At 40.8% G+C, this 6,231-nt stretch overlaps 1 pseudogene; it reads left to right on the forward strand.

Annotated features, from left to right (window-relative positions):
• Positions 1–1,533: 1,533 nt before the first annotated feature.
• LOC102817602 lies at positions 1,534–2,835 on the forward strand (annotated as a pseudogene).
• The last annotated feature ends 3,396 nt before the right edge of the window (positions 2,836–6,231 follow it).

Here is a 6,231-nt window from a genome sequence, read left to right on the forward strand (position 1 = left end):
ATTTCTTACCTTGTTTATGTTTTGTGTCCTTCATAGAAACAAGCTGGAAGAAGGGCTGTGACTCAAGAAATTTCTGAATAAATACACCAATTCATATCACAACCATATTATTAGATTAAGCAATCTCTGGTTTTAAGATAAACTTGTTTCATTTTGCATACTAAACTTATTTTTCTAAATTAATCTCTTCAAAGCTAATACTATATTGCCTTACCCGGATTCAGCAATTACTATGTGAGCCCTCATTGTAGCCAATTTTTAAATGTCTATTAAACTGCTTTTAAAAATATTTAGTGTTCAGTTAACTTCTTAAATTGTAATCCTATCAGACAGGACTTGTTTCTTCCTATATCCTTGATGCACAACCGATTGGTAAAATGTTACAATTTCTTTTGTTGTTTTAATTTCAGGGAGGGTGCGTATTTTATGATACACTTTCAAATTTACAGGATTCTTTTTAACAAAAAGTTTTGGGGGCAATTTCATAATTTATTTTCAACTATGTTGTTGTTGTTGTCAGGTGCCATCGAGTCAGAACCGACTCATAGCGACCCCATGCACAGCAGAACGAAACAATGCTCGATCCTGGGCCAACCTCACTACCGCTGCCACCCCCGAGTCCATCAATGATGCCACCTGGCCGATCCATCTCGTTGGGGGTCTTCCTCTTTTTCTCTGACCCTCCACCCTACCCAGCATGACATCCTTCTCCAATGATTGTTTCCTCCGGACAACATGTCCAAAGTAGGAGAGACGAAGCATAGCCATCCTGGCCTCCAAGGAGCACTCTGGCTGCACTTCTTCCAAAACAGATCTATTGGTTCTTTTGGCAGTCCATGGCACTTTCAGTATTCTCCTCCAACACCACAACTCAAAGGCATCAATTCTTCTACGATCCTCCTTATTCACTGTCCAGCTTTCGCATCCATATGAGGCTACTGAAAACACAATGGCCTGGGTCAGGCGCACCTTAGTCCTCAAGCTGACATCTCTGCTCTTAAATACTTTAAAAAGTTCCTGTGCAGCAGATTTGCCCAGTGCAATACGTCGTCTGATCTCTTGACTGCTACTTCCAACTATAAGCATAAAAATTCTCTTTTACCTCAGTTTTATCTCTGCTAAGCAGTTTGAAACTACCAGCTGTTCCACGAGAGAAAGATGAGGTGTTCTGCTTCCGTAAAGATTTATAGCCTCGGAAACGCTGCACAGGGTCGCTTTGAGTCGGAACCAACTTCACGGCACATAACCACCAACCACCAATATCCACCAGCACTTTTCAGTCAGGTTGGAGTACTGTGGTAGCTATGGTGCTGGAAGCTATGACACCAGTATTTCAAATAGCAACAAAGGCACCATAGAGGACAGATTTTAGAAAAGACTACACATCAGGCAGAGCAGGATGAAAGACAACCTCCTTCAAAAAGTAGCCAATAGAGGCCATTTCGTGAGAACGAAGCGGTAGCTAGGCTGCTCTTGGGTCCCTCGCTGCTTGTTTACCTTTTGGGCTCACTAGCAGCGACCTAGCAGACAAAGATGTCTGAATATATTCGGGTGACAGAAGATGAGAATGACAAACCTATCAAAATACCATCGGAAGATGATGGAACGGTGCTACCGTCCACGGTTACCACCCAGTTTCCAGGGGCATGTGGTCAGCGCTACAGGAATCCAGTATCTCAGTGTATGAGAGGCGTTCAACTAGTCAAAGGAATTCTGCATGCCCCCGATGCTGGCTGGGAAAATCTGGTCTATGTTGTCAACTATCCCAAAGATAACAAAAGAAAAATGGATGAGACAGACGCTTCATCAGCTGTGAAGGTGAAACGAGCAGTCCAGAAGACGTCTGACTTGATTGTGTTGGGGCTCCCATGGAGGACAACTGAGCAGGATCTGAAAGAGTATTTTAGTACTTTTGGAGAGGTTCTTATGGTGCAGGTCAAGAAGGATCTTAAAACTGGTCATTCAAAAGGATTTGGCTTTGTTCGTTTTACGGAATATGACACTCAAGTGAAAGTAATGTCCCAGCGGCATATGATAGATGGACGGTGGTGTGACTGTAAACTGCCCAACTCGAAGCAAAGCCCTGATGAGCCTTTGAGGAGCAGAAAAGTGTTCGTTGGGCATTGTACGGAGGGTATGACTGCAGACGAGTTGCGGCAGTTCTTTGGCCAGTATGGAGAAGTGGTAGATGTCTTCATTCCCAAACCATTCAGGGCTTTTGCCTTTGTTACATTTGCAGATGATCAGGTTGCCCAGTCTCTTTGTGGAGAGGACTTGATCATTAAAGGAATCAGCGTACATATATCCAATGCTAAACCTAAGCACAATAGCAATAGACAGTAAGAAAGAAGTGGAAGATTTGGTGGTAATCCAGGTGGATTTAGGAATCAGGGTGGATTTGGGAATAGTCGAGGGGGTGGGGCTGGCTTGGGAAATAATCAAGGTAGTAATATGGGTGGAGGGATGAACTTTGGGGCTTTCAGCATTAATCCAGCAATGATGGCTGCAGCCCAAGCAGCCTTACAGAGTAGCTGGGGTATGATGGGCATGCTAGCCAGTCAGCAGAACCAGTCAGGCCCATCGGGTAATAACCAAAGCCAAGGCAACATGCAGAGGGAGCCAAATCAGGCTTTTGGTTCTGGAAATAACTCTTACAGTGGCTCCAATTCTGGTGCAGCAATTGGTTGGGGATCAGCATCAAATGCAGGGTCTGGCAGTGGTTTTAATGGAGGCTTTGGCTCAAGCATGGATTCCAAATCCTCTGGCTGGGGAATGTACACAGTGGGTTCTGGTTGGTTGGTTGGTAGAGACTGGTGGGAACTCAAATTTTTCTAAACTCCTTGTAAGTATATTGTAAGATATATATGTACTAAAAATTTTCAAAATTGGTTTGTTCAGTGTGGAGTATATTCAGCAGTATTTTTGACATTTTTCTTTAGAAAAAGAGGAAGAGCTAAAGGAATTTTATAAGTTTTGTTACTTAAAGGGTTGAACTATTGAGTGGTTGAAAGTGAACTGCTGTTTGCCTGATTGGTAAACCAACACACTACAACTGATATTCACAAGGTTTCTCCTGTAATATTTTATCCCTGAACTTGTCAAGTGAATTCTTTGCATGTTCAAAATGGAAACGATTGGTTAGAACTACATTCTTTTCTCGTTTTAATTTGAACCCCACCATATGGATATTTTCTTAAGACTGTCTCCTTTCTGGAGATCACATGGTGTCACAATGTTTGGTTCTTTTGTTTTTTGTTTGTGTTTTAATACTTGTCTCCCCTCATATACAAAAGTACAATAAGAAGCCTTCATTTAATCTCTGCAGTTCATCTCATTTCAAATGTTTATGGAAGAAGCACTTCATTGAAAGTAGTGCTGTAAATACTCTGCCATAGGAATACTTCTGTCTACATGCTTTCTCATTCAAGAATTCGTCATCACGCACACAGGCTGCGTCTTTGACGGTGGGTGTCCCATTTTTATCCACTACTCTTTATTTCATGGAGTCGTATCAACGCTATGAACGCAAGGCTGTGATATGGAACCAGAAGGCTGTTTGAACTTTTGAAACCTTGTGTGGGATTGATGGTGGTGCCGAGGCATGAAAGGCTAGTATGAGCAAGAAAAAGGAGAGAGCACGTGCAGAGACTTGGTGGATATTTTTTTTTAACTTGGCGAGATGTGTCTCTCAATCCTGTGGCTTTGGTGAGAGAGTGTGCAGAAAGCAATGATAGCAAATAAATGTACGAATGTTTTTTGCATTCAAAGGACATCCACATCTGTTGGAAGACTTTAAGTGAGTTTTGTTCTTAGGAATCCCATATTAGTTGAATGTGTTAGTGAAACAATATTTGTATTTCCCTTACCCATTTGTCAACTGCTGTGAATGCTGTATGGTGTGTGTTCTCTTTTGTTACTGATATGTAAGTGTGGTAAAGTGAAATGAAGTTGATGGGTTGAGAACATGGACTGAGCTTGTGTGCTTTGCAGGAGTACTTGGAAGCAGAGTTCACCAGTGAGCTCAGGGTGTCTCAAAGAAGGATGGAAGTTCTAATGTTTGTTAGCTCCCCAGAAGAATGCTATTTGCTGCAGTTCTGTGTCCTGTGCTTGGATGCTTTTTATAAGAGTTGTCAATGTTGGAAATTCTTAAATAAAAGTGATTTAAATTTTTTAAAAAATTAGCCAATAGAAACCTTGTGGATCACAAGCGTACATTGTCTGACTGCCTTGCTTTGGATACATGATAAGGGATCAATCACTAGAGGAGGACCAGTGAGGGTGAGGGAGATTCTTAGTGAGGTGGATTGGAATAATGGCTACGACAATAGCTTTGAACATACTTCTGGGTAGGGAGCAGACCTCTGGGCTTTGGAGGGGGTACATGTTACAGCCGTCTGATTCATATAAGGACAACATGTCTACAGTTCCATCTGTTCTCAAGTGGACTTCTAATTTCCTTCAGATCACTAATTTCACTGTTCCTATTTGTAGATGCAAAGGATCTGTCAGCGTTTTGGCAGTCTGTTTCCTATTGGGCAGTTGCTTTTCTGCACTGTTTCGTTCCACCTTCTTTCTAACCACTTTTGGGTACTTTGGGTTTCTATAAGTCCAGTGGAGGTTTTCTATCTTCGCTGTCATTTCTAAGGAATTTGGGGATGATTGTTGATGTTGTTGCTATTGGATGCTGTTGAGTCAGTTCCCTCTCACAGAGACCCTCTACACAAACTGATCCTGTCAATCAACCATCCTCACAATCACTGTACTCTGGAGTCCATTGCTTAATGCCATTGCACAGTACCAATTTGGGGACATAGGATGAAACTGTGGCCTTAAACTGATAGTGCATTTAGAAATTTATTTCAGCAATGTATTTGTAAACCTCGAAGATCATGTGGTTTATGTAGATTTGTTGAGGTCTACTATGGATCAGTAGCGTGTGACTGATCAATCATCTACCATCATAGGTGACTTTTTTAGTGGAAATTACGGTTTACTCTACTTGTAAATTGTAAAGCTGCATGAGAATGTCTAAGAACTCTTTAATCCTTTCATGACTGAATTAGTTTCTGCTTTGAATATTTTGTCAATGTCATATGTTTTCAGTAATGGAGGGCATATCAAAAATTTAAATCAAGGGAAAAAATTAGGGGTAATAAGGATTTTGATGCAATTAGGTGGGACATATATGTCCCAAGAGAACTCGGTGGTAAGAGACCTGTTTCTTCAGATTCATGCCACAGGCTAGTGGTAGCATATACCACAGCTGAAATAATAGTTTCCCAAGAAACCTGAGTGACTGAAAATTTGGGTGGGCCATATATGTGAAAGAATTAACTTAGGTATTAGCCTATTAGAATCACAATAACCTACACAGTATAAGCAACTCACACTTACTATGAGCCAAACTCTTTAGAATGCAAAGATAAATAAGTGGGGAAGGGGGAAATATGATTACTGTTTGGAGGAGTCAGGATACAGAAAGTATACTCTGTTTATCAAAACTATAAGGGATGGAGGTATGGTAATATAGGAAGAAAAGGGTCTCCTAGCACAACAAATTCTGAGTGAGCTGGCAGAAAATTGAAATCTGGAAGAGAAAGAAGAAACAACAGTTGCTCAACCAGCAATTCAACATCCCCACTGCCCACACAATTTTGCCAAAGAAGTAGCAGTACAGGAGAGGCTGAAAAGAAGGAATTGTGTCATTCTATGTATTCCTGTGGTGTTGGATTGAGGTCTCTGCCAGAGCTAAATCCAAAAGTGTACCAAAAATATCTTAAATTGTAGTCAAAACTCTCCCAGTCCAAATATTGACCAAAAAAGAGTTGGCAGTAAAGATGCAGGAGGTTTGAAGTTGGACTGATCATCAAATCTCTATCTAAATAAAGCTGGAACACTTTCCCAGTTCAACCAAACTCTAGGCAGAATATGAACCACCAGACTTTCACCCTGACCACCAAAGAGAGAATTGGGTTTACAGATTCTGGAAATAGACAAATATATACATGACATGTTCTACTGTTACTTTATATAATATCTGTAATAAAATGAAAAAAATATGCAATGTGAGAAAAGTTATAAGGTCTGAACATAAGAAGCAAGACCATGTGGCCCATAATCAAAAGAAAACAGTCACTATAATCTAATCAATAGCTGATCCAGTTATTGAAATGAGAAAGAAAAGACTTTAAACAACTCTTTGTTGTTGTTGTTGTCAGGTGCCATCGAGTC

The sequence above is a fragment of the Chrysochloris asiatica genome, unplaced genomic scaffold, assembly GCF_000296735.1.
Source record: "Chrysochloris asiatica unplaced genomic scaffold, ChrAsi1.0 scaffold00290, whole genome shotgun sequence".
Classification (NCBI taxonomy): Eukaryota; Metazoa; Chordata; class Mammalia; order Afrosoricida; family Chrysochloridae; genus Chrysochloris; species Chrysochloris asiatica.